Source organism: Amia ocellicauda, chromosome 2 (genome assembly GCF_036373705.1).
Source record: "Amia ocellicauda isolate fAmiCal2 chromosome 2, fAmiCal2.hap1, whole genome shotgun sequence".
NCBI lineage: Eukaryota > Metazoa > Chordata > Actinopteri > Amiiformes > Amiidae > Amia > Amia ocellicauda.
In genome coordinates, this window is record NC_089851.1 from 51,376,488 (window position 1) to 51,403,868 (window position 27,381).

Sequence of the window (27,381 nt, forward strand, 5' to 3'; positions counted from 1 at the left end):
AGTGCCTCCACTGTTTTCTCAACATCCTCAACTAGAGATTTCACATCAGAATTACCAGTATCATACAAATCACCAATCTTGCAAGCTATTAGAGTGAGGATGACAAGATTCCTCAAACATACGTAAACGTAATTCCAAGGTCCCCAGGGCTTTCTTTCTCTGAAAAAATATAGGAATTAAAATGTAATGTCTTATTATACAGAAAAGCAGAGCAGACACAAACAGTATTTTATTTATGTTTGTAAACACATGATAAGACTATCTATTTGCATTACTTTCTCATCCACACTTTCTAACAAGTCACTAAACCATCTTGAAGGTAGAGCGCATGTTTCTAGGCTATGCAAAAGAGTTTTCACTTCTTTCTCAGTCTGCTTGTTTATACTCATTCCACGTAGGGTACGAGCAACACATAACAAAACGTTTAGCAAACTTGTGACACTTATTTTGTCGCATATAAGAGCTACACTACTCCAGACACTACCTTGCTCATGATCTAAAGTTAGACAGATGTGATGTAGTTGGCTGGGGTCTCCTATCAGACAGGCTTCACATTTATCAACTAATTCACGGCCTATACAATGTTTTAACACAAGGGCGACACTGGCCTTTACAGTATGTCTCATCACCAGTCTAACATGCTCATCCTGGTATTTACAATTATATCTCCCACCTTCACTGTCTGAATCAAAACTCTTGTGGGTTCTAGCAAGGCAAGAACAGAAGCATGCAATGGTCAGTCTTGTTCTGGGTCTTAAAGAGCCGACAGAGGAATCAATGTCACTGGTGTCAGGGCCACCATTATTCTAATGAAGAGAAAAGAAAATAACACTTAAAACTGAAATGAGTCTCTAAGTAAATAAGCACATGACTATAGAAGGTTCTAGGGCCTTTATAGTTACCTCTCTTTCTGCTGATTGCCCAACTCCCCCGTCAAAGTCAGAGGTGCTGTTTTCATCCTCACTGCCATGGTCAGGGTCCTCGTCATCATTGTCAGACTCATCAGCAGTGCTGACACCTTCATCTTCATCAGACATCTGGGCAGCTTCACCGGGGCTCAGGAGAGGAATTCCTACACCAGTCTTTTGTTAAACAAACAAATAAAAAAATGTATTTAAATTCACTTTCTCGCTGAAATGTATACACACACACACACACAACCTTTTCTGTTGCAGGAGGAGCCAGGTGTGGCCTGTTAGGTGTGAATTGGGGGTAGGTAGACAAAAGCTACTTAAACAGCTGTTTCTCACTGACAAAATGTAGGCAGTTGACTAGGCAATTGGAACCAAGAGACAAAAAAAAAACAAAAAAACTAACATTTAGAAGCATGTGGCCACTACAGTGTCAGATTTGCAGAATGATTGCCTTCCTGCATGAACTCATCCAAGAAAGTTTCATTTGTGAACATTGTCAACAGGTTGAAATCCTAGAGATCAAGGTTTGTGATCTTGAGGCTCAGCTTGTCGATCTGTGCTGTATTAGGGATATAGAAGAATTGGTCAATCAGCCCATGAGAGAGATGGTGTGCACTACAAAACCTAGGAGAGTTGAAACCTTAGAGCAGGACAGTGTAGAGAACTGCTGGGTTACAGTAGGTCGTAACCACAGAAAAGGGCATGCACAACACCTAGAGACACCCCAAGAGCTAGAATTGCTCAACAGGTTCCAACTGCTGGACACAGAGTTGGACAGTGACAGCTCAGAGGGTGATCTGGGGGCAGTTGAGCACCAGAGCACCATGGTGCACACTCCCCCCCAGAAGAGGGAGGTAGTTCTAGTAGGAGACTCAATTCTTGCGGTGTAGATCACACAGTGTTTTCTAGTGACAAGGAGACCCGCATGGTATCTTGCCTGCCTGGTGCTCAGGTTGCAGATCTCCCTAAACTAGTAGACGGGCTACTGGCCAAAGCCGGAGGGAATCCACTGGTCATGGTCTACATTGGAACCAATGACATAGGAAAAGGTAGGACAGAGGTTCTGCAAGACAAATTTAAAGAGTTAGGAACAAAACTAAACAGCAGAACCTCCACAGTAGTTTTCTCTGAAATACTTCCGTTACCACGTGCCAGGCCAGGGAGACAGGCAGAGATTAGAAAGTTTAACACATGGTTGAAAGCTTGGTGTAGGGAAGAGGGGTTTAGGTTTATAGAGCATTGGTCTTTCTTCTGTGATAGATGGGACCTGTACAAAATGGACAGTCTACATCTAAACAGAAGGGGGGCTAATGCATTGGGAGAGCGTATGTGCAGTGAAATTGAGAATCATTTAAACTAGGAACCAGGGGGACAGGGAGCTATGACAATGGGAGATGTTCCTCTAAGGAAAGAAAACAAAGGGAACCCACTAGTAGGAAAGTCCTGAAATGTTTGTACATCAATGCCAGGAGTATAAGGAACAAGATGTTAGACTTGGAAGCCACAGTGCTGGCATGTGACTATGATGTTGTAGGAGTGACAGAAACATGGCTTACAGAAAATGATGGGGATGAATACAAGTTGGAAGGATACACACAGTTTAGGAGAGACAGGCAAAATCGAAGAGGGGGTGGGGTAGCATTATATGTCAAAAATGACATTGAGGCAGAAGAACTCATATTAGATCCCAGTAATGGAACAGAATCTTTGTGGGTGAAACTTTTGAACAAGAGATCTGGAGGATTAGTGGTAGGAGTGTGTTACAGGCCACCAAACTCAGATATTCAGCAAGATGTTGCATTGTACAGTGTAATCAGGACTGCATGTAGCAAGGATGTGGCTGTTATAATGGGATTTCAATTTCCCAAACTTAGACTGGGAAAGCCCAGTGGGGACTACAGAAGCAGAAATCGAAATGGTTGAGATGGTAAATGACTGCTTTCTAACTCAGTTTGTTATTGAACCAACTGGGGAGAGTGCATGTATTGACTTGATCTTTTCAAATGACCAAGACAGAGTCAGGGGGACAGTAGTTAGAGAACCAATGGCAAATTGTGATCACAATATGGTTAGCTTTGAGGCACTTTTAAAATATTATTAGAATATTTTATTGCCATGCTGGAATACCCATCCACGACCCATTTACAATGCCCTGGCTGAGGGAAGGAGGTTCTCACCCAAGATTTGACAGTACATGGCCCTGTCCATCGTCCCTTTAATGCGGTGCAGTTGTCCAGTCCCCTTAGCAGAAAAACACCACCAAAGCATAATGTTTACACCTCCATGTTTGACGGTGGGGATGGTGTTCTTGGGGTCATTCCTCCTCCTCCAAACATAGCAAATTGAGTTGATGCCAAAGAGCTCAATTTTGGTCTCATCTGACCACAACACTTTCACACAGTTCTCCTCTGAATCATTCAGATGTTCATTGGCAAACTTCAGACGGGCCTGTACATGTGCTTTCTTGAGCAGGGGGACCTTGCGGGCGCTGCAGGATTTCACGGTGTAGTGCGTTACCAATTGTTTTCTTGGTGACTATGGTCCCAGCTGCCTTGAGATCATTAACAAGATCCTCCCATGTAGTTCTGGGCTGATTCCTCACCGTTCTCATGATCATTGAAACTCCACGAGGTGAGATCTGGCATGGAGCCCCAGACTGAGGGAGACTGACAGTTATTTTGTGTTTCTTCCATTTGCGAATAATCACACCAACTGTTGTCACCTTCTCACCAAGCTGCTTGGCGATGGTCTTGTAGCCCATTCCAGCCTTGTGTAGGTCTACAATCTTGTCCCTGACATCCTTGGACAGCTCTTTGGTCTTGGCCATGGTGGAGAGTTTGGAATCTGATTGATTGATTGAGTCTGTGGACAGTTGTCTTTTATACAGGTAACAAACTGAGATTAGGAGCACTCCCTTTAAGAGAGTGCTCCTAATCTCAGCTCGTTACCTGTATAAAAGACACCTGGGAGCCAGAAATCTTGCTGATTGATAGGGGATCAAATACTTATTTCCCTCATTAACATGCAAATCAATTTATAACTTTTTTGAAATGCGTTTTTCTGGATTTTTTTGTTGTTATTCTGTCTCTCACTGTTTAAATACACCTACCATTAAAATTATAGACTGATCATTTCTTTGTCAGTGGGCAAACGTACAAAATCAGCAGGGGATCAAATAGTTTTTTCCCTCACTGTATGTGATAAAGAGGTGTTTTTCACCCTTGCTTTAAGATGCATTACTATTTATGTACAGCACAATTAGGCTGGGATTAAATCTAAACTTTGACCCACCCGCTAATAGAAAACTACAGAACTGTACTCAGTTGCAGCTTCATTTTTAGTAAGATGCCATTTTCTTCTAATCATAAATGTAACCACTATGATGTACAGGTTTGTAGTTTGCTATTAGCGGGTGGGTCAAAGTTTTGATTTAATCCGGCCGTTAGTCAGATATCAATTCGTTATTTTAACTTTTTTTATAAAGGTGACCTGCCTGGTATGACCTGAGTTATGGGGATAATGTTTCTATCTCTCACAAATTTAATAAGACAATTGAAAAAAGTAATAGTTTAAGAATATATACACAGATATATATACCATTGTTTAAAAGAAACTCACCTATCTACCCACTGGTATTGGGCCTTTTCTACACCAGCACCTTCATATCTGTTCGCTAATCTGCATTCCAACTGCACCATCACCCAGGAAAGGATCATCCAATTCTCATTCATAACAGCGTAGGATGACATGGTGTCAGATGTCAACTTAATTTTTCTGGCAACTTTCCTGGTGTGGTCAGATCTCATTACTTGCCCAAATGTGCCCTGTGTAAACTTGTTGATGACTGACTCTAGACATTGATGCTTCTGTATCAGACAATCAGTAAAATGTTGGTATACCTCAGAGAAAGTTTTTCCAGCCATTGTGGATTGTCAGCAAACCAGTGCTTTTTTCATGCTTTACAGCACAGTCTGGATGTAAATATATAATATTGACCACTGATGCCAACAATCACTCTGGGTCTTCCCACCCCAGATGAGACTATCAGTGGCTGAGAACATCCATGTAAGCAGCGAAGTGTGAAATTGTTTTTCAACCTGCTCATAATGGTACTATCCTCAGGTTTCCAAATAAAGAATAGGTGGAGCTGAAAATACTTTAGTCAAAACAGCGAAACACTGTTCATTGGGAGACATACAGGATGCGATCCAGGCCACAGTCCCAAGGCTTCTAATTCTGTCTTCATCCACACCTTCCACTCTTGAGAACATCTCCAACCCTTGATTCCTTTATCAAAACTAATTGTGTGAGGAGAAGCAAATGATGACACTTGTATGGAAGTAGGTGGTAGGGGTGTACCTTTAGGCAAAATATATGAATAATTTTTAGTCCAGACCACAAAGCTTGCACAGTACACAACTATTTTCTGTAATGGTGCGCTGGCAATGGCACTCACAGTCACAGACTCTGTACCTGCATAAAATATAAAATATCAGTATCTTTTTATAGTGTTTAATTTTTTTCTAAACTGGTAATTATTTAGTGTAAAAGATTAAGAAAAACATGTATATAGTGACAGTACAGACAAAAACTTAGGTTTGTGAAACAACAAAAGCAATGAATTGTGTATTTGTATGCATGTGCACATAATGATGATTTCAGTACACTTATCAATTAAATGTAAATAGCATACCTTGTGCTTGACCAGATGGAGCCACTTCTGACACCATTGATAACAGTGGTGATGTAGGCTTTACAGGTGGACTTATGTTTTAAATACAAAGAAATGTTTCAAATGAAAGTTATGTTTATTAAGATTATGCAAGTAATACATATTTACAATCTGACTGGCATACATCCTTGTTGGTAGTGTCACCTCCAGGTGGTCTTGATACTGTAGAATTAGATCGTTCTGAATGTATTAAAAAAAGTTTATTCATATTCTTACTGTGAAGCAGATTAATTGTTAGTGTTAGTATTAGTATGGCAATAACAATATTCCATGTTTAAAGTTTTTATCTTTGGTTGTGCCACCTTATTCACTAATAAGATAATTTCTATGTGAAATGAACATAGATAACTTGTTTCACTTTTGACTAGTTTCAAAATCAAAATAACATAATAAACGTTTATTTACAAGCTTGTGCAGTAAATTTAGATGGTGATATATCTATCATTACCTTTTCCAGGTATTCATGACCACTGACAGGTGAAGTGAATAACACTGATAATCTCGTTATCATGGCACCTGTCAGTGGGTGGGATATATTAGGCAGCAAGTGAACATTTTGTCCTCAAAGTTGATGTGTTAGAAGCAGGAAAAATGGGCAAGCGTAAGGATCTGAGTGACTTTGACATGGGCCAAATTATGATGGCTATACGACTGGGTCAGAGCATCTCCAAAACTGCAGCTCGGGTGTTCCCGGTTTGCAGTGGTCAGTATCTATCAAAAGTGATCCTAGGAAGGAAAAGCAGTGAACCGGCGACAGGGTCATGGGTCGGCCAAGGCTCATTGATGCACGTGGGGAGCGAAGGCTGGCCCGTGTGGTCCGATCCAACAGAAAAAGTTAATGCTGGTTCTGATAGAAAGGTGTCGGAACACACAGTGCATCACAGTTTGTTGCGTATGGGGCTGCATAGCCGCAGACTAGTCAGGGTGCCCATGCTGACCCCTGTCTACTGCCGAAAGTGCCTACAATGGGCACGTGAGCATCAGAACTGGACCACGGAGCAATGGAAAAAGGTGGCCTGGTCTGATGAATCACGAGTTCAGGGTGTTGACTTGGCCTCCAAATTCCCCAGATCTCAATCAAATCGAGCATCTGTGGTATGTGCTGGACAAACAAATCTGATCCATTGAGGCCCCACCTCGCAACTTACTGGACTTACAGGAGTCCATGCCTCGACAGGTCAGGGCTGTTTTGGCGGAAAAAGGGGGACCTACACAATATTAGGCAGGTGGTCATAATGTTATGGCTGATTGGTGTATATCTAGTAAATAGAAAATATTTAAGTATTTAATTTTTGTTTTTAACTTCATGACATTCGTTACTACTTGAAGTAGTGAAGTAATTACATGCCTGGTTCTTGTGGGGGAGGCACAGACACTGTTGAGGGAACAGAAACAGCCCGAGGGGGCACAGACACCATCGAGGGAACAGAAACAGCCCCAAGTAGCACAGACACTGTTGAAGTAGCTCTAGAAAAAAGATCCCTTTTCCTCTGCAAGTAACTTTGTAGCTTATGCATTTTTGTCCCCGGTACACATTTTCTGCTGAGAATAAATGCAGCATAACCATCGGCTTCGCTTTATCGAAATCTCTCTCCAGGTGTCTTCAGCGCGCACCCCAAATCCAACAAGATTGTCATCTTCAGATTTCTCAGGTCCCATTGGCACATCTTTCTTGTGCGTTTCAAATTTCAGAAGATCCTCAATTTTGTTGTGGCTCAGTGCATAATCAATGAATGACATTAAACTGTCCTTACTGTGTCCTTGTGAAGAAGGAAACCTTTAGCTGTTTCCTCCTGTACATTTGTGATCAGGTACATGGTGTAACCGACATCATTTTCCAGAAGCCATCTGAATGATTTCCCCTAATATCAGCCAAAGTCGGCGCAGTTGGTCTTTGAGACCTTTTTGGATCACGTGCGGAACAGACCAGGGAGGCGCCAACCATGACTCATTTCAAAAAGGGCAAAAGGAGCACTGTTTTTATTGTTTGAGTATTTTACATTACGAAAATTAAACATACAAAGTTTTAATACTCATGATTAAAAACTGTTTTTAAAAAACAATTCTAAAATCATTTCTGAAACTTTTAAAATCCTTAAAAGTTTTAAACAGAACAAGTGAATTCAAAAGTGTGTTAAATATCAAAACAATTTGTATTAAATATGGCAAACTGCCAAAATAACTATAATGAAAAAAAAAACATCTGATGTGTTGTTTTAAAACATGTCAGCACATCAGACAAACCATAAACATAAAAAAAAACCTCAAAACCCTGTGATTTAAAACCATTTAAAACAAAGACCATAATCAGTCTTTATAAAATTAAAATCAACAATCCTGCAGAGGAGGCCCTCACAGTCCTGATAGAGATGTTCTTTCTATGCTTCCCAGTGCTGATGCTCCACTCCGGACCGGTTCCTGTCTCTGCTGTGCTAACTCCTCTCCGCAGGCCATGGTTGCCTCGCCGGCACCCTCAATCTGTGTGGATGGTGCCTAGGCGCCGGCGCCTCGGCTCCTCACAGACCTGCAGAGAGAGAGAGAGACAGAGAACCAGTCTGGGTGCACATGGGAAGCTTCACTCACGTCTGTACTCCTGAGACCAGCGTGTCAAGTCGGACTCTGCTCCTGAGGAGCAGCCCTGAGGTGGGGGCCCAAGGACCCCTGGACCAGACTTATTAGGAGGAGGAGTGCCTTTTACCCCCCCCCTCACCACCTTTGATCTTCTTAACAAGAGGGATGGGGTAGTTGGGGTATCTCTTCCCCTCTCTCTTCCTCTCCTTTGGCCGTCTGGCCAACTCCTCCTCTGTCATGGAGGCTTTGGCCCCTAACATCGAATCCTGGGTGGGGCAGTGCAGTTGTACCCTTGAGCAAGGTACTTCACTTAGATTGCTCCAGTAAAATGCCCAGCTGTATAAATGGGTACAAATGTAAGTCGCCCTGGATAAGATTGTCAGCTAAATGACAAAAATAATAATAATAATAATAATAATAATAATAATAATAATAATAATAATATAAATAATAATAATAATAATAATAATAATAAAAAGCAGGGACCCCTGGGTGAGACCGTGGCCCTGCCGCTCCTCTATCCCCCTTCTCCGAGGTGGCTAGAGGAGGCACCCTTCTGTGCTGGCGGTTTCGACACCTGTGTGGCGCCGATATTCCTGTCCTTTGCCTTTCTTTCTATACGAGCCAGCACCTGATCTAATTCACCCTCCAGCTACAACGGTTCCAGGGCTTTCTTTCTCACCTGCCTGTCGCAGCTGGAGGGAGGGCTGGCTCTCTTCTGCAAGACGGTCTCACCTACACTATCTTTCGACCCGGTTCCCGAGGCTCTGCTCTCCACTCTCACACATGGAGGAGCGGTGGGTCTGGTTTTCTTTTCAGCGGTTTTCAGGGGGCTGGTCCACCAAGGCAGGGCCCGATGTTCCGTTTTTGCTGGAGGAGGGAGTGGAACTTCTGCCTCGGCTCCAGCGAGGGGTGGGCCGGGGGGAGCTCGACTATCTTGGGCTGCCTCCAGAGAGGAGACATTATTCGGGTTCTTGGCAGATTTCTCCTCTCTGTCCACCACTTTTCTCTTTTTATTGCTCACCTTCACCCAACCCCCCCCTTCTGACTGTTACCCCTTTCTCTTAAGTGGTTCCTTTGGGGTAGGGGGAGGTTCTGGAGCCAGGTCATATATCTTTTCTTCTTCTCCCTCTCCCTCCTCCTCCCGCGCCGGGCCTCCCTCATGTTCCGGCTCAGGGTCCAGAATGGAATCGTGAGAAGGGAGACCCAACTCTATTTGTGTACGACTGGAGGCAGTTCTTATAGATATGGCCCCCCACAGCTGCAGAGGTAGTAGAGTAACTTTTCTCTGCAGGCGTGTGTCTGGTGACCTCCTCTACACTTACACGTGCACTGGGCAACAACGGGGTCTCGGCCCTGACACCGCCTGCAGAGTTTTGGCATCCCGTCATAGTAGACCAGCCCCCTAGCTTCTCTGATCTGTATAGTATTGGGGAGGTGGCAGACCTTCTCTGGATTCTCCACGCTCCGCCTCAATCGAATCCGGCACTGCCACATTCCCCCCACACACCGTCCACATCCAACATCCAACTATTCGAGTGGAGAGCTCACTGAACCTCGCAAGCCAGATCTTCACGTCCTTGCCTGAGAGCATCTCACAGAAAAATTGCACAGTCACTATTCTATAGCAAATATCCGACAGGATTATCATCGCAAAACCCGCCAGCTCCCTGTATTTCTCCCTTCTATACACGCTGTAGCACTCCTCTAGCAAATCATGGTTGACAAAGCTTACCTCGAAGAAGTCTTTGTCTTTATGCGGCAGCTTCACCAGCAAAGCCCATACCTTTTTGCAGGACCTCCCTGCTGAACTGGAGTCTTGACATCCGCTTGTCTCCTAAACTAAACAAAGGAACAGAAAACTAGAGGTAGGTCTCCTGCTGGTGGTGGAGGTTCCAGTGGATTGATGTCAGTGAAAAGGTCTGACTGGAGTCACTGCTCCAGTGGGCTGCGCTGCTTCCCGCTGAGACCTGGTCCTGGTATCCCGTGGGGTGCTGCCTTCATGAAGCCTGCTCTTCGGTCCCACTGGTCCAGGCAGGACCTTCAGATGGTTCATCCTCAGCTGGGCCTCCCTCGCACCGGAACAGGAACACCGCTGGATCAGGAACTCCAAAGGATTCTGGGTCGCCGCCACACTGCCTCTGCTGAAAAAAAAAAAGACAAATGCCAATCTCTGCAAAGTCTACTCCATGTCCTCCTTCAGGTGGTGAAGAGAAACCCAATTCCAAGATAAAGGAGCACTGGCTATGTCAAAAGCAGGAATCAAACCCATGCCTCTAGGGGAAACTACAACCTAACCGAACACCTTCGACCACTTGGCCATCCTGACCACCCAGGAGGGTGCTAGCAAAATGAGTAGCAGTCAAGGACTGCCTTCCGGAGCTTGAGCTGACTGAAGGACACTCACAATGTGGAATAAAGCAGGCAGGGGAGGCAGCGATGCTGCCCTCAACTTTTAGAACTGGAAAAAGACGTGGCGGAAGATATGGGGGCTGCAAGGGCAGCTCCTCATTAGAATACTATTTTATTGTATTTAGTATTTTACATTTACATAAAAACAATTCAATTTTTTAATACTTATGATTAAAATCTTTAAAAATCAATTCTTAAAATCACTTAAAAAAATTTAAAATCTTTGTGATTTTAACGAAAAACAAAACAATTAACTTAAAATAAACGTGCACAAAACAACAAAACAAACGTGATTAAAGCAAAACTGCTCACCAACATAAAAGTCAAATACATTGAAAATAATTGAAAATGCATTGGACAAAATAAAAAAAACAATTAAAAAGGTAAAAATAAAAAACAAACAAAAAAGGTCCAATGCATTTAAAATTAAATCCAAAACAGTCAATGTATTTGACAAAAGAATATAACAAAACTAAACCAAAAAACCCCTAAAACAATTAGTGGTTTAAAAACAACTTAATCTTTAAAAACAATTAAGATTCATTTTTAAAATCGTTTTAAAAACAATCATCCATAAATTAATTAAAAGATCTTGGACTCGGGCTCCAGCAGGGGGAACTGACCGTCCCCGGAGGTGGGTCCCATCATGGGATCCTGAGCTCCCCCAGATCTTGTATGTGCCAGTTCTTATAGGCTTATAGGCTGCCCTCAACTTTTAGAACTGGAAAAAGACGTGGCGGAAGATATGGGGGCTGCAAGGGCAGCTCCTCATTAGAATAGCATTGAGTATCCCTGCCTGTCATGCGGGAGACTGGGGTTTGATTTCCCAATAGCAGGCTCCTTCTCTGGTTTTGCTTCCCCCACCTAGGGGGGGAAGCCTACACAAAGGACTTGGGAACAAGAAAGAAATGTCACCCCAATGACCAGAGAAAGGAGGAAGAGCAAGAGCAACACAATAATTCCAATAGATTCCAATCTCTATATGTAGATTTATATATTATAAAGTCATAGAGCGAGAGAGAGAGATTGCAAAAAAATGTGTGAGAGAAACAGATTTTACGAATGGGGGCCAACAAGCCATAGGGGGGCTGGCACTATTCTTTGGCGTCATAGTCAGCAGGATTCAAACCTGCACGGGGAGACTTCAATGGATAACTAGTCCATAGCGGGGGATGTGGAGAAGCAGGTGTATCCCGATGAGGAAGGGACAGGGAGCAGATCGCTTTACAGATCAAGAAGGATATAGGATTAAAAGCGTCTGCTAAACCTACTTAAAATGATGGACGGGGGTGCTTGACTTATTTTTTTCTGCTGTCTGTTTTCTTTGTGTGTGTTACTCACTCTACTTCTATAATGGACACAATTAAAGTATGAATGGATGCGTTAAAGAGAGCGGCTGTGTTTTAGTATGTCAAGCAGAAATGCCTCTCCGTGATCTTTTTAGATGCAGATGCACACAGAGCACGCTAGAGGGGGAGTGGGTCAGGAATTGGAAAGGCGAGATTTGTTTTAGTCATGGGTCAAGACAGAGTGCAGGAGTTACAGTTTTATTTTCAGGGCATTTTAGATTAGTTTCTGTTTTAATGACTGAGGTGGTGGAAGGACGCCTGCTTGTTGTCAAGGCAGTAGTTGAGAGACGATTGTTTGTTTTTATAAATGTATATGCACCAACAAATGGCAGGGAGAGAGTGGGGGGGTTAAAACAGCTTGACAATGACAATTATTGATTTTAATTGCACCCTGCATGACAAACTTGACAGGAACCACACTGAGCCGCACTCCCAGTCTGCCAGGGAGATGAGGGAGCTGCAGGAGAGGCATGACCTGCAGGATGTGTGGAGGAGTTTGTATGGGGCAGAAAGGCAGTATAGCTGGTCGGAGGTGCGGGAGGACACTCTCTCCCTATCCAGGCTTGATCAGATTTACACTGTACTCCAGTGAGGTGGATGAGCCTCAGACCAACATGCAGCATCTCCTTGGAGACCTGCCGCAGGTGCCGGAGGAGAAGCAGGCTGGGCTGGAGGGGGAGCTCACCCTGCAGGAGCTTACTGCTGCTCTTCATGGGTTAAATACAAGGAAGGCCCAGGGCATTGATGGCCTGCCAGTTGAGTTTTATAGCACCTTCTGGGGTCTGCTGGGGACTGACCTGCTGGCAGTGATGCAGGAGAGCATCCAGCAAGGGGCGCTGCAAGTGAGCTGCAGGCGTGCCCTCGTGGCACTGTTGCCCAAGAAGGATGACCTGTGCTAGAACTGAAGCTCCTCTCCAGAGTGATGGCCTGATCCATCTGATCCACCCTGACCAGTCCTACTGTGTGCCTGGTAGGTCCATACAGGACAACATCCTGTTCATTAGGCACATCATGGAGGTCTCCAGGCTGTTGGGGTTAAAGACTGGTCTCATTGCGCTGGACCAGGAAAAGGCTTTTGACCGGGTTGAGCACCAGTACCTGTGGCGGATGATGGAGGCTTTTGGGTTCAGCCCTGTTTTCATAGCCATGACCAGGGTGCTCTATGGTGACACTCAAAACATATTGAAAATCAATGTTGGCTTGAGCGCCCCCTTCAGGGTGTACAGGGGAATCTGGCAGGGCTGCCCCATGTTGGGATGCTCCACTCCATGGCCATTGAGCCATTGCTGCAGGAGCTGCACAGAGTGGTGGGGGGGCTTTATGTCCCTCGCTGCCCGACAGCCTTCCGCTTCTCTGCCTACGCTGATGATGTGGTGGTGCTGGTGGGGTGCGAGGGGGATGTGGACAGAATCAGCACCTCGCTCTGGGACTTAAACCAAAGTGAACTGGTCCAAGAGCACGGGGTTGCTGCTGGGGGAGTTGGGGGGGCAGGGAGGCCTGCAACTCCCTGGAGGATTACAGTGGTGCAGAGGTGGTCTCAAGTACTTGGGGGTGCACCTGGGGGATCAGGCCATGGAGCAGAGGAACTGGGAGGGGATGCCGGAGGGGCTGCGGGGGAGGCTCGGGCGATGGCGCTGGCTGCTCCCTCAGCGGTCTTCTTCTGGACTGGTCTGCACTGGCTGTGAAAGGGGCTACTATACCTGCCCCGTGAGGAGGGGGGGCAAGGGCTGGTGGACGTGGAGTGCAGGATGGCTGCTTTCCATCTGCAGTTCCTGCAGAAGCTGGTCTACGGGCCGAGCCTCCTGTCCTGGAGGCCGCTTACGTGGACCTTGCTCCGTCATGTGGGGACGCTGCAGGTGGACAGTGCAATGTCCCTGATGGACATTAGCAGGCTGGCAGCAGGCAACCTTCCTGGGTTCTACCGCAGTGTGTTGAGGGCCTGGCAGCTGCTCACAGCCTGACATGTGTACAGCTCCCTCATCCTGCACTGGCTGCTCCAGATGCCCATCATCTGGACCGGGGTGTTCCAGCTGCATGATCTGCTGGCTGGAGGATTGTGGACAGCCTGGAAGGGAAAATGGGTGTGCGCTCCCTGCGCTGGACAGGTATTCTGCTCGGCCGAGGCCGGTGCCACCCTGCCTTCTGAAGGGAAACTGCTGCTGAGGGAGTGTTTCCTCCAGCTCCAGACCCCAGAGCCCCTGTTCAAGTTCCCCAATTTGCTGGTTTCCTCCTTCCCTGAGGTATGATGGAGGCCTCTCAGGGACCCTGTTGAGGAGGGGTCCGCAGGAGTTGTCCCTGGATGGGGCCTGTGTGAAGGCCCGGCACCAAACGCAGCTCTTGCCGCTAACTGACATGCCCTGGAGGGACAGGCTGGGGGGGAGGAGGGGAAGGGGGAGCCAGTATGGCACAGTGTGTATCAGCCACTGCTGAAAAGAGAGCTTGGGATCTGCAGTGGAGAGTGCTCCACGTTATCATTGCCATCAAGTACTTCCTGTTGCTAATTAACGTTGCACAGTGTGACATCAGTTTGCACACCTTTCTCTTTCTTCTTCTCAAGTCCTTTGTGTAGGCTTCCCCCACCACTCCCCGGAATCAATCCCCGGTCTCCCGCAAGACAGGTAGACATACTCACCACTATACTAATGAGGAGCTGCCCCTGGTGCCCCTGCTGCCCCCACATCTTCCGCCACGTCCTTTTACGGTTCTAAATTTGTCAGAGCAAGGTGAGGGCAGCATCCCTGCCTCACCTGCCTACTTTATTCCACCTTGTGAGTGTCCTTCGGTCAGCTCAGGCTGCGGAAGGCAATCCTGGACCACTACTCGCATTCCTAGTACCCTGCCGAGTGGTCAGGATGTCCGAGCAGTCTAAGAGGCTGCGTTCATGTTGCAGTCTCCTCTGGAGTTCAAGTCCCACTTCTGACATATCCAGTGTTCCTTTTGCCCTTCTTCAAACGTGTCAGCAGGTACACCTTTGTCTGTCTCTGTGGTGTAATCGATTAGCTGTTGACCTTTAGAATCCACCCAGGGAGGGCCCCCTTTTCCCCCCACCCCCTGTTATTATTTCTACTTCGGGCGGTCAGCTTGCTAGACTGTGGCTTTCCTTCAGCCACAGTAACATTATGCTGCTTGCTGCGGACGGCCATCTTGCTAAAGTCTAAGGAGGTTTTAGAAGCTTCCTTTACATTGCCTAGATCAACATAAACCAAGGCACTGCTGGGATTCAAACCCAGAGTTTCCTGTTTACAAGATAGGTGCTTTGACCAACTAAGCCACAGCGCCAGTACTCCCCTGTTCCCCAGTGCCTACACTCAGGGGTAAGGAGCAAAACAAAACAAAACAAAACAAAACAAAACAAAACAAAACAAAACAAAACAAAACAAAACAAAACAAAACAAAACAAAACAAAACAAAACAAAACAAAACAAAACAAAACAAAACAAAACAAAACAAAGCAAAACAAAACAAAACAAAACAAAATCTGGATGCAGGCTGCAACAAAGGAAGCACACAGAGGTGAAAACGTAAGGTAGACGGGAGCAACAAACTACCTGTAGCATAGTAGCATATCAGCAGATCATGGACCACTGTCAATCAGATGCTTGCCTTGTCGTCCATCCATCCATCTATCTATCTATCTATCTATCTAGCTATCTAGATAGCTATCAATCTATGACTCTCAATATCTAACTCTCTTGCTTGCTATCGCTCCCCCAATGGTCAGTAGAATAGTAGCATATCAGCAGATCATGGACCACTGTCAATCAGATGCTTGCCTTGCCGTCCATCCATCCATCTATCTATCTATCTATCTATGACTCTCGATATCTAACTCTCTTGCTTGCTATCGCTCCCCCAATGGTCAGTAGCATAGTAGCATAACAGCAGATCACGGACCACTGTCAATCAGATGCTTGCCTTGCCGTCCATCCATCCATCTATCTATCTATCTATCTATGACTCTCGATATCTAACTCTCTTGCTTGCTATCGCTACCACAATGGTCAGTAGAATAGTAGCATATCAGCAGATCACGGACCACTGTCAATCAGATGCTTGCCTTGCCGTCCATCCATCCATCTATCTATCTATCTATCTAGCTATCTATCTAGCTATTTAGCTAGCTATCAATCTATGACTCTCAATATCTAACTCTCCTGCTTGCTATCGCTCCCCCAATGGTCACGTATGTTGCATTCAACGACAAAGAAAATCGTGTGCTGGAAATGATTTCTGGCAACTGTGAAGGAACTGCACGACTGCAGCAAGCACAACACCTCCGTCTGTGTCTGTGGCGCAATCGGTCAGCGTGTTCGGCTGTTAACCGAAAGGATGGTGGTTTGAATCCACCCAGGGACGGCCCACTTTTCCCCCCGCCCCTTGTTATTGTTTCTACTTCTGGCGGTCACCTTGCCAGACTGCGGCTACAGTAACCTTAAGCTGCTTGCTGCGGACGGCCATCTTGGAAAAATGTATTGAGCGTTTAGAAACTTCCTTTCCATTGCCTAGGCCAACATAAACCAAGGCACTGCTAGGAGTTGAAACCAGGGTTTCCTGTTTACGAGACAGGCGCTTTAAACAACTAAGCCACGGTGCCAGGACTCTCCCATTCCCCAGTGCCTACACTCAGGAGTAAGAAACAAAACAAAACAAAACAAAACAAAACAAAACAAAACAAAACAAAACAAAACAAAACAAAACAAAACAAAACAAAACAAAACAAAACAAAACAAAACAAAACAAAACAAAATCTGGATGCAGGCTGCAACAAAGGAAGCACACAGAGGTGAAAACGTAAGGTTGACGGGAGCAACAAGCTCCCTGTTGCGACTGTCCAGGGGCGGCAATGGGAATTGGATGTTAGGTAAGTAGCATAGTAGCATAACAGCAGATCACGGACCACTGTCAATCAGATGCTTGCCTTGCCATCCATCCATCCATCTATCTATCTATCTATCTATGACTCTCGATATCTAACTCTCTTGCTTGCTATCGCTCCCCCAATGGTCAGTAGCATAGTAGCATAACAGCAGATCACGGACCACTGTCAATCAGATGCTTGCCTTTCCGTCCATCCATCCATCTATCTATCTATCTATCTATGACTCTCGATATCTAACTCTCTTGCTTGCTATCGCTCCCCCAATGGTCAGTAGCATAGTAGCATAACAGCAGATCACGGACCACTGTCAATCAGATGCTTGCCTTGCCGTCCATCCATCCATCTATCTATCTATCTATCTAGCTATCTATCTAGCTATTTAGCTAGCTATCAATCTATGACTCTCAATATCTAACTCTCTTGCTTGCTATCGCTCCCCCAATGGTCACGTATGTTGCATTCAACGACAAAGGATGGTGGTTTGAATCCACCCAGGGACGGCCCACTTTTCCCCCCGCCCCTTGTTATTGTTTCTACTTCTGGCGGTCACCTTGCCAGACTGCGGCTACAGTAACCTTAAGCTGCTTGCTGCGGACGGCCATCTTGCAAAAATGTATTGAGCGTTTAGAAACTTCCTTTCCATTGCCTAGGCCAACATAAACCAAGGCACTGCTAGGAGTCGAACCCAGGGTTTCCTGTTTACGAGACAGGCGCTTTGACCAACTAAGCCACGGTGCCAGGACTCTCCCATTCCCCAGTGCCTACACTCAGGTGTAAGAAACAAAACAAAACAAAACAAAACAAAACAAAACAAAACAAAACAAAACAAAACAAAACAAAACAAAACAAAACAAAACAAAACAAAACAAAACAAAACAAAATCTGGATGCAGGCTGCAACAAAGGAAGCACACAGAGGTGAAAACGTAAGGTTGACGGGAGCAACAAGCTCCCTGTTGCGACTGTCCAGGGGCGGCAATGGGAATTGGATGTTAGGTAAGTAGCATAGTAGCATAACAGCAGATCACGGACCACTGTCAATCAGATGCTTGCCTTGCCGTCCATCCATCCATCTATCTATCTATCTATCTATGACTCTCGATATCTAACTCTCTTGCTTGCTATCGCTCCCCCAATGGTCAGTAGCATAGTAGCATAACAGCAGATCACGGACCACTGTCAATCAGATGCTTGCCTTTCCGTCCATCCATCCATCTATCTATCTATCTATCTATGACTCTCGATATCTAACTCTCTTGCTTGCTATCGCTCCCCCAATGGTCAGTAGCATAGTAGCATAACAGCAGATCACGGACCACTGTCAATCAGATGCTTGCCTTGCCGTCCATCCATCCATCTATCTATCTATCTATCTAGCTATCTATCTAGCTATTTAGCTAGCTATCAATCTATGACTCTCAATATCTAACTCTCTTGCTTGCTATCGCTCCCCCAATGGTCACGTATGTTGCATTCAACGACAAAGGATGGTGGTTTGAATCCACCCAGGGACGGCCCACTTTTCCCCCCGCCCCTTGTTATTGTTTCTACTTCGGGCGGTCAGCTTGCCAGACTGCGGCTACAGTAACCTTAAGCTGCTTGCTGCGGACGGCCATCTTGGAAAAATGTATTGAGCGTTTAGAAACTTCCTTTCCATTGCCTAGGCCAACATAAACCAAGGCACTGCTAGGAGTCGAACCCAGGGTTTCCTGTTTACGAGACAGGCGCTTTGACCAACTAAGCCACGGTGCCAGGACTCTCCCATTCCCCAGTGCCTACACTCAGGCGTAAGAAACAAAACAAAACCAAACAAAACAAAACAAAACAAAACAAAACAAAATCTGGATGCAGGCTGCAACAAAGGAAGCACACAGAGGTGAAAACGTAAGGTTGACGGGAGCAACAAGCTCCCTGTTGCGAATGTCCAGGGGCGGCAATGGGAATTGGACGTTAGGTAAGTAGCATAGTAGCATAACAGCAGATCACGGACCACTGTCAATCAGATGCTTGCCTTTCTGTCCATCCATCCATCTATCTATCTATCTATCTATCTATGACTCTCGATATCTAACTCTCTTGCTTGCTATCGCTCCCCCAATGGTCAGTAGCATAGTAGCATAACAGCAGATCACGGACCACTGTCAATCAGATGCTTGCCTTGCCGTCCATCCATCCATCTATCTATCTATCTATCTATGACTCTCGATATCTAACTCTCTTGCTTGCTATCGCTCCCCCAATGGTCAGTAGCATAGTAGCATAACAGCAGATCACGGACCACTGTCAATCAGATGCTTGCCTTGCCGTCCATCCATCCATCCATCTATCTATCTATCTATCTATGACTCTCGATATCTAACTCTCTTGCTTGCTATCGCTCCCCCAATGGTCAGTAGCATAGTAGCATAACAGCAGATCACGGACCACTGTCAATCAGATGCTTGCCTTGCCGTCCATCCATCCATCCATCTATCTATCTATCTATCTATGACTCTCGATATCTAACTCTCTTGCTTGCTATCGCTCCCCCAATGGTCAGTAGCATAGTAGCATAACAGCAGATCACGGACCACTGTCAATCAGATGCTTGCCTTGCCGTCCATCCATCCATCTATCTATCTATCTATCTATGACTCTCGATATCTAACTCTCTTGCTTGCTATCGCTCCCCCAATGGTCAGTAGCATAGTAGCATAACAGCAGATCACGGACCACTGTCAATCAGATGCTTGCCTTGCCGTCCATCCATCCATCTATCTATCTATCTATCTATGACTCTCGATATCTAACTCTCTTGCTTGCTATCGCTCCCCCAATGGTCAGTAGCATAGTAGCATAACAGCAGATCACGGACCACTGTCAATCAGATGCTTGCCTTGCCGTCCATCCATCCATCTATCTATCTATCTATCTATGACTCTCGATATCTAACTCTCTTGCTTGCTATCGCTCCCCCAATGGTCAGTAGCATAGTAGCATAACAGCAGATCATGGACCACTGTCAATCAGATGCTTGCCTTGCCGTCCATCCATCCATCCATCTATCTAACTATCTATCTATGACTCTCGATATCTAACTCTCTTGCTTGCTATAGCTCCCCCAATGGTCAGTAGCATAGTAGCATAACAGCAGATCACGGACCACTGTCAATCAGATGCTTGCCTTGCCGTCCATCCATCCATCTATCTATCTATCTATCTATGACTCTCGATATCTAACTCTCTTGCTTGCTATCGCTCCCCCAATGGTCAGTAGCATAGTAGCATAACAGCAGATCACGGACCACTGTCAATCAGATGCTTGCCTTGCCGTCCATCCATCCATCCATCTATCTATCTATCTATCTATGACTCTCGATATCTAACTCTCTTGCTTGCTATCGCTCCCCCAATGGTCAGTAGCATAGTAGCATAACAGCAGATCACGGACCACTGTCAATCAGATGCTTGCCTTGCCGTCCATCCATCCATCCATCTATCTATCTATCTATCTATGACTCTCGATATCTAACTCTCTTGCTTGCTATCGCTCCCCCAATGGTCAGTAGCATAGTAGCATAACAGCAGATCACGGACCACTGTCAATCAGATGCTTTTCTTGCCGTCCATCCATCCATCTATCTATCTATCTATCTATCTATGACTCTCGATATCTAACTCTCTTGCTTGCTATCGCTCCCCCAATGGTCAGTAGCATAGTAGCATAACAGCAGATCACGGACCACTGTCAATCAGATGCTTGCCTTGCCGTCCATCCATCCATCTATCTATCTATCTATCTATGACTCTCGATATCTAACTCTCTTGCTTGCTATCGCTCCCCCAATGGTCAGTAGCATAGTAGCATAACAGCAGATCACGGACCACTGTCAATCAGATGCTTGCCTTGCCGTCCATCCATCCATCTATCTATCTATCTATCTATGACTCTCGATATCTAACTCTCTTGCTTGCTATCGCTCCCCCAATGGTCAGTAGCATAGTAGCATAACAGCAGATCACGGACCACTGTCAATCAGATGCTTGCCTTGCCGTCCATCCATCCATCCATCTATCTATCTATCTATCTATGACTCTCGATATCTAACTCTCTTGCTTGCTATCGCTCCCCCAATGGTCAGTAGCATAGTAGCATAACAGCAGATCACGGACCACTGTCAATCAGATGCTTGCCTTGCCGTCCATCCATCCATCCATCTATCTATCTATCTATCTATGACTCTCGATATCTAACTCTCTTGCTTGCTATCGCTCCCCCAATGGTCAGTAGCATAGTAGCATAACAGCAGATCACGGACCACTGTCAATCAGATGCTTGCCTTGCCGTCCATCCATCCATCTATCTATCTATCTATCTATGACTCTCGATATCTAACTCTCTTGCTTGCTATCGCTCCCCCAATGGTCAGTAGCATAGTAGCATAACAGCAGATCACGGACCACTGTCAATCAGATGCTTGCCTTGCCGTCCATCCATCCATCTATCTATCTATCTATCTATGACTCTCGATATCTAACTCTCTTGCTTGCTATCGCTCCCCCAATGGTCAGTAGCATAGTAGCATAACAGCAGATCACGGACCACTGTCAATCAGATGCTTGCCTTGCCGTCCATCCATCCATCTATCTATCTATCTATCTATGACTCTCGATATCTAACTCTCTTGCTTGCTATCGCTCCCCCAATGGTCAGTAGCATAGTAGCATAACAGCAGATCACGGACCACTGTCAATCAGATGCTTGCCTTGCCGTCCATCCATCCATCCATCTATCTATCTACCTATCTATGACTCTCGATATCTAACTCTCTTGCTTGCTATCGCTCCCCCAATGGTCAGTAGCATAGTAGCATAACAGCAGATCACGGACCACTGTCAATCAGATGCTTGCCTTGCCGTCCATCCATCCATCCATCTATCTATCTATCTATCTATGACTCTCGATATCTAACTCTCTTGCTTGCTATCGCTCCCCCAATGGTCAGTAGCATAGTAGCATAACAGCAGATCACGGACCACTGTCAATCAGATGCTTGCCTTGCCGTCCATCCATCCATCCATCTATCTATCTATCTATCTATGACTCTCGATATCTAACTCTCTTGCTTGCTATCGCTCCCCCAATGGTCAGTAGCATAGTAGCATAACAGCAGATCACGGACCACTGTCAATCAGATGCTTGCCTTGCCGTCCATCCATCCATCTATCTATCTATCTATCTATGACTCTCGATATCTAACTCTCTTGCTTGCTATCGCTCCCCCAATGGTCAGTAGCATAGTAGCATAACAGCAGATCACGGACCACTGTCAATCAGATGCTTGCCTTGCCGTCCATCCATCCATCTATCTATCTATCTATCTAGCTATCTATCTAGCTATTTAGCTAGCTATCAATCTATGACTCTCAATATCTAACTCTCTTGCTTGCTATCGCTCCCCCAATGGTCACGTATGTTGCATTCAACGACAAAGAAAATCGTGTGCTGGAAATGATTTCTGGCAACTGTGAAGGAACTGCACGACTGCAGCAAGCACAACACCTCCGTCTGTGTCTGTGGCGCAATCGATCAGCGTGTTCGGCTGTTAACCGAAAGGATGGTGGTTTGAATCCACCCAGGGACGGCCCACTTTTCCCCCCGCCCCTTGTTATTGTTTCTACTTCTGGCGGTCACCTTGCCAGACTGCGGCTACAGTAACCTTAAGCTGCTTGCTGCGGACGGCCATCTTGGAAAAATGTATTGAGCGTTTAGAAACTTCCTTTCCATTGCCTAGGCCAACATAAACCAAGGCACTGCTAGGAGTCGAACCCAGGGTTTCCTGTTTACGAGACAGGCGCTTTGACCAACTAAGCCACGGTACCAGGACTCTCCCATTCCCCAGTGCCTACACTCAGGCATAAGAAACAAAACAAAACAAAACAAAACAAAACAAAACAAAACAAAACAAAACAAAACAAAACAAAACAAAACAAAACAAAACAAAACAAAACAAAACAAAACAAAACAAAACAAAATCTGGATGCAGGCTGCAACAAAGGAAGCACACAGAGGTGAAAACGTAAGGTTGACGGGAGCAACAAGCTCCCTGTTGCGACTGTCCAGGGGCGGCAATGGGAATTGGACGTTAGGTAAGTAGCATAGTAGCATAACAGCAGATCACGGACCACTGTCAATCAGATGCTTGCCTTTCCGTCCATCCATCCATCTATCTATCTATCTATCTTTGACTCTCGATATCTAACTCTCTTGCTTGCTATCGCTCCCCCAATGGTCAGTAGCATAGTAGCATAACAGCAGATCACGGACCACTGTCAATCAGATGCTTGCCTTGCCGTCCATCCATCCATCTATCTATCTATCTATCTATGACTCTCGATATCTAACTCTCTTGCTTGCTATCGCTCCCCCAATGGTCAGTAGCATAGTAGCATAACAGCAGATCACGGACCACTGTCAATCAGATGCTTGCCTTGCCGTCCATCCATCCATCTATCTATCTATCTATCTATGACTCTCGATATCTAACTCTCTTGCTTGCTATCGCTCCCCCAATGGTCAGTAGCATAGTAGCATAACAGCAGATCACGGACCACTGTCAATCAGATGCTTGCCTTGCCGTCCATCCATCCATCTATCTATCTATCTATCTATGACTCTTGATATCTAACTCTCTTGCTTGCTATCGCTACCCCAATGGTCAGTAGAATAGTAGCATATCAGCAGATCATGGACCACAGTCAATCAGATGCTTGCCTTGCCGTCCATCCATCCATCTATCTATCTATCTATCTAGCTATCTATCTAGCTATTTAGCTAGCTATCAATCTATGACTCTCAATATCTAACTCTCTTGCTTGCTATCGCTCCCCCAATGGTCACGTATGTTGCATTCAACAACAAAGAAAATCGTGTGCTGGAAATGATTTCTGGCAACTGTGAAGGAACTGCACGACTGCAGCAAGCACAACACCTCCGTCTGTGTCTGTTGCGCAATCGGTCAGCGTGTTCGGCTGTTAACCGAAAGGATGGTGGTTTGAATCCACCCAGGGACGGCCCACTTTTCCCCCCGCCCCTTGTTATTGTTTCTACTTCTGGCGGTCACCTTGCCAGACTGCGGCTACAGTAACCTTAAGCTGCTTGCTGCGGACGGCCATCTTGGAAAAATGTATTGAGCGTTTAGAAACTTCCTTTCCATTGCCTAGGCCAACATAAACCAAGGCACTGCTAGGAGTCGAACCCAGGGTTTCCTGTTTACGAGACAGGCGCTTTGACCAACTAAGCCACGGTGCCAGGACACTCCCATTCCCCAGTGCCTACACTCAGGCGTAAGAAACAAAACAAAACCAAACAAAACAAAACAAAACAAAACAAAACAAAATCTGGATGCAGGCTGCAACAAAGGAAGCACACAGAGGTGAAAACGTAAGGTTGACGGGAGCAACAAGCTCCCTGTTGCGAATGTCCAGGGGCGGCAATGGGAATTGGACGTTAGGTAAGTAGCATAGTAGCATAACAGCAGATCACGGAACACTGTCAATCAGATGCTTGCCTTTCTGTCCATCCATCCATCTATCTATCTATCTATCTATGTCTCTCGATATCTAACTCTCTTGCTTGCTATCGCTCCCCCAATGGTCAGTAGCATAGTAGCATAACAGCAGATCACGGACCACTGTCAATCAGATGCTTGCCTTGCCGTCCATCCATCCATCTATCTATCTATCTATCTATGACTCTCGATATCTAACTCTCTTGCTTGCTATCGCTCCCCCAATGGTCAGTAGCATAGTAGCATAACAGCAGATCACGGACCACTGTCAATCAGATGCTTGCCTTGCCGTCCATCCATCCATCCATCTATCTATCTATCTATCTATGACTCTCGATATCTAACTCTCTTGCTTGCTATCGCTCCCCCAATGGTCAGTAGCATAGTAGCATAACAGCAGATCACGGACCACTGTCAATCAGATGCTTGCCTTGCCGTCCATCCATCCATCTATCTATCTATCTATCTATGACTCTCGATATCTAACTCTCTTGCTTGCTATCGCTCCCCCAATGGTCAGTAGCATAGTAGCATAACAGCAGATCACGGACCACTGTCAATCAGATGCTTGCCTTGCCGTCCATCCATCCATCTATCTATCTATCTATCTATGACTCTCGATATCTAACTCTCTTGCTTGCTATCGCTCCCCCAATGGTCAGTAGCATAGTAGCATAACAGCAGATCACGGACCACTGTCAATCAGATGCTTGCCTTGCCGTCCATCCATCCATCCATCTATCTATCTACCTATCTATGACTCTCGATATCTAACTCTCTTGCTTGCTATCGCTCCCCCAATGGTCAGTAGCATAGTAGCATAACAGCAGATCACGGACCACTGTCAATCAGATGCTTGCCTTGCCGTCCATCCATCCATCCATCTATCTATCTATCTATCTATGACTCTCGATATCTAACTCTCTTGCTTGCTATCGCTCCCCCAATGGTCAGTAGCATAGTAGCATAACAGCAGATCACGGACCACTGTCAATCAGATGCTTGCCTTGCCGTCCATCCATCCATCCATCTATCTATCTATCTATCTATGACTCTCGATATCTAACTCTCTTGCTTGCTATCGCTCCCCCAATGGTCAGTAGCATAGTAGCATAACAGCAGATCACGGACCACTGTCAATCAGATGCTTGCCTTGCCGTCCATCCATCCATCTATCTATCTATCTATCTATGACTCTCGATATCTAACTCTCTTGCTTGCTATCGCTCCCCCAATGGTCAGTAGCATAGTAGCATAACAGCAGATCACGGACCACTGTCAATCAGATGCTTGCCTTGCCGTCCATCCATCCATCTATCTATCTATCTATCTAGCTATCTATCTAGCTATTTAGCTAGCTATCAATCTATGACTCTCAATATCTAACTCTCTTGCTTGCTATCGCTCCCCCAATGGTCACGTATGTTGCATTCAACGACAAAGAAAATCGTGTGCTGGAAATGATTTCTGGCAACTGTGAAGGAACTGCACGACTGCAGCAAGCACAACACCTCCGTCTGTGTCTGTGGCGCAATCGATCAGCGTGTTCGGCTGTTAACCGAAAGGATGGTGGTTTGAATCCACCCAGGGACGGCCCACTTTTCCCCCCGCCCCTTGTTATTGTTTCTACTTCTGGCGGTCACCTTGCCAGACTGCGGCTACAGTAACCTTAAGCTGCTTGCTGCGGACGGCCATCTTGGAAAAATGTATTGAGCGTTTAGAAACTTCCTTTCCATTGCCTAGGCCAACATAAACCAAGGCACTGCTAGGAGTCGAACCCAGGGTTTCCTGTTTACGAGACAGGCGCTTTGACCAACTAAGCCACGGTACCAGGACTCTCCCATTCCCCAGTGCCTACACTCAGGCATAAGAAACAAAACAAAACAAAACAAAACAAAACAAAACAAAACAAAACAAAACAAAACAAAACAAAACAAAACAAAACAAAACAAAACAAAACAAAACAAAACAAAACAAAACAAAACAAAATCTGGATGCAGGCTGCAACAAAGGAAGCACACAGAGGTGAAAACGTAAGGTTGACGGGAGCAACAAGCTCCCTGTTGCGACTGTCCAGGGGCGGCAATGGGAATTGGACGTTAGGTAAGTAGCATAGTAGCATAACAGCAGATCACGGACCACTGTCAATCAGATGCTTGCCTTTCCGTCCATCCATCCATCTATCTATCTATCTATCTTTGACTCTCGATATCTAACTCTCTTGCTTGCTATCGCTCCCCCAATGGTCAGTAGCATAGTAGCATAACAGCAGATCACGGACCACTGTCAATCAGATGCTTGCCTTGCCGTCCATCCATCCATCTATCTATCTATCTATCTATGACTCTCGATATCTAACTCTCTTGCTTGCTATCGCTCCCCCAATGGTCAGTAGCATAGTAGCATAACAGCAGATCACGGACCACTGTCAATCAGATGCTTGCCTTGCCGTCCATCCATCCATCTATCTATCTATCTATCTATGACTCTCGATATCTAACTCTCTTGCTTGCTATCGCTCCCCCAATGGTCAGTAGCATAGTAGCATAACAGCAGATCACGGACCACTGTCAATCAGATGCTTGCCTTGCCGTCCATCCATCCATCTATCTATCTATCTATCTATGACTCTTGATATCTAACTCTCTTGCTTGCTATCGCTACCCCAATGGTCAGTAGAATAGTAGCATATCAGCAGATCATGGACCACAGTCAATCAGATGCTTGCCTTGCCGTCCATCCATCCATCTATCTATCTATCTATCTAGCTATCTATCTAGCTATTTAGCTAGCTATCAATCTATGACTCTCAATATCTAACTCTCTTGCTTGCTATCGCTCCCCCAATGGTCACGTATGTTGCATTCAACAACAAAGAAAATCGTGTGCTGGAAATGATTTCTGGCAACTGTGAAGGAACTGCACGACTGCAGCAAGCACAACACCTCCGTCTGTGTCTGTTGCGCAATCGGTCA

General features: G+C 45.6%; 6 non-coding genes across 6 annotated transcripts; all 6 read right to left on the reverse strand.

The window, feature by feature from the left end:
- Positions 1-15,183: 15,183 nt before the first annotated feature.
- On the reverse strand, positions 15,184-15,257 carry trnat-ugu (transfer RNA threonine (anticodon UGU)). The gene has a single exon. It is a non-coding gene; the product is annotated as a tRNA-Thr (tRNA).
- Positions 15,258-17,521: 2,264 nt separating this feature from the next.
- trnat-cgu (transfer RNA threonine (anticodon CGU)) lies at positions 17,522-17,595 on the reverse strand. The gene has a single exon. It is a non-coding gene; the product is annotated as a tRNA-Thr (tRNA).
- A 939-nt stretch (positions 17,596-18,534) lies between these two features.
- trnat-cgu (transfer RNA threonine (anticodon CGU)) lies at positions 18,535-18,608 on the reverse strand. The gene has a single exon. It is a non-coding gene; the product is annotated as a tRNA-Thr (tRNA).
- Positions 18,609-22,644: 4,036 nt separating this feature from the next.
- On the reverse strand, positions 22,645-22,718 carry trnat-cgu (transfer RNA threonine (anticodon CGU)). The gene has a single exon. It is a non-coding gene; the product is annotated as a tRNA-Thr (tRNA).
- A 1,355-nt stretch (positions 22,719-24,073) lies between these two features.
- Positions 24,074-24,147, reverse strand: trnat-cgu (transfer RNA threonine (anticodon CGU)). The gene has a single exon. It is a non-coding gene; the product is annotated as a tRNA-Thr (tRNA).
- A 2,016-nt stretch (positions 24,148-26,163) lies between these two features.
- trnat-cgu (transfer RNA threonine (anticodon CGU)) lies at positions 26,164-26,237 on the reverse strand. Its single transcript has one exon. It is a non-coding gene; the product is annotated as a tRNA-Thr (tRNA).
- Positions 26,238-27,381: the final 1,144 nt, after the last annotated feature.